The 1,316-nt window shown below is 46.7% G+C and overlaps 1 non-coding gene across 1 annotated transcript; it reads left to right on the top strand.

Moving 5' to 3' along the window:
• The first annotated feature begins 817 nt into the window (after nt 1-817).
• Nucleotides 818-889, top strand: TRNAC-GCA (transfer RNA cysteine (anticodon GCA)). The gene has a single exon. It is a non-coding gene; the product is annotated as a tRNA-Cys (tRNA).
• Nucleotides 890-1,316: the final 427 nt, after the last annotated feature.

Below are 1,316 nucleotides of genomic sequence, written 5' to 3'. Positions count from 1 at the left end.
AGATGAGTCTCTGTATTTTTAAACCATAAAATGTTACATCCGACATATTTTTAAAAACTAAAGAAGACATCACCTCTGGTTCCCTCTCCCTGCTCGCTAGGACACAGACCACGAGGCAGACACACTGAATTCGCTGCCACCGTCCAGTGGTGCTTGCTCACGTAAGCCTGCTTTTGCACACACCACACTCCTGCTTTTGCACACACCGCACTCCTGTCCTGTCTGCTTTCCACCCCCAACCACCTGTTCAGCCAGCTCCCGATGATATTTCAATACATGTGTCAGGAGCAGGCCCACAATGACTCAGAAACGTTTTAAGGGATATGTGAACAATAGCCCTCATCTTAAGATTCGAAAGAAGGATTCTAGTGCAAATGACACGTACATTAAGGAGGGAAATAAGGAGAATCCCTGCAACTGTCAATTTGCAAACGCTTCTCTCGGAGGCAAGCATGAGGAGGCAGGGTGAGAGCGGCAGGCTTTAAACACAGCTCCACGTTTATGGCGGTGAGCTCGCAACAAAGCTGATCTTTCTAAGTTTCTAGAGAAGTAAGGGTGGAAAGAATAAGGCTTCGTTTTCAACTTTCGAATAGGAAACAACAGTGTCTCCCAGCACTGGCTGAAGTCAGATACAGAACACCCTCACGCTACTTGGCAAAGATTAGCTGGAAAATCCTTTCGGGAGAGCCGTGTTGCATATGCATCACTTATCTTAAAATATGTGTGCCTATTAAGTCAATAAATATTCTCCCACCAAGGAATACCAAGGAAATAAATAAATATATACATATTTTATGTACATAAGGATTAATGGGCTTCCCTGGTGGCTCAGTGGGTAAAGCGTCTGCCTGCAATGCAGGAGACCTGGGTTCAATCCCTGGGTGGGGAAGATCCCCTGGAGAAGGAAATGGCAACCCACTCCAGTATGCTTGCCTGGAAAATCCCATGGACTGAGAAGCCTGGTAGGCTACAGTCCACAGGGTCGCAAAGAGTCAGACACAACTGAGCGACTTTCCCTTCTCTTCCCTTCCCTTCAATGATTAATAACAAATGTGAAAATTAGAGGATAGCACACACACTGTTGCTTACTTGCTAAGAGGAGCCCGCCTGTTTTGCAAGCCCGTGGACTGTAAGCTGCCAGGCTCTTCTGTTCATGGGATGTCCCAGGCAAGAATACTGGAGTGAGTTGCCATTTCCTTCTCCAGGGGATCTTTCTGACCCAGGGGTGGAAACTGCATCTCCTGCACTGGCAGGCAGATTCTTTACCACTGAGCCACCAGGGATGATGTTATTTTAAATGGTAGACTATTCATAGC

Source organism: Bos indicus, chromosome 13 (genome assembly GCF_029378745.1).
Source record: "Bos indicus isolate NIAB-ARS_2022 breed Sahiwal x Tharparkar chromosome 13, NIAB-ARS_B.indTharparkar_mat_pri_1.0, whole genome shotgun sequence".
Lineage (NCBI taxonomy): Eukaryota > Metazoa > Chordata > Mammalia > Artiodactyla > Bovidae > Bos > Bos indicus.
The sequence above is the reverse complement of the archived record's forward strand: the minus strand, read 5'-3'. Positions and strand labels throughout refer to the sequence as shown.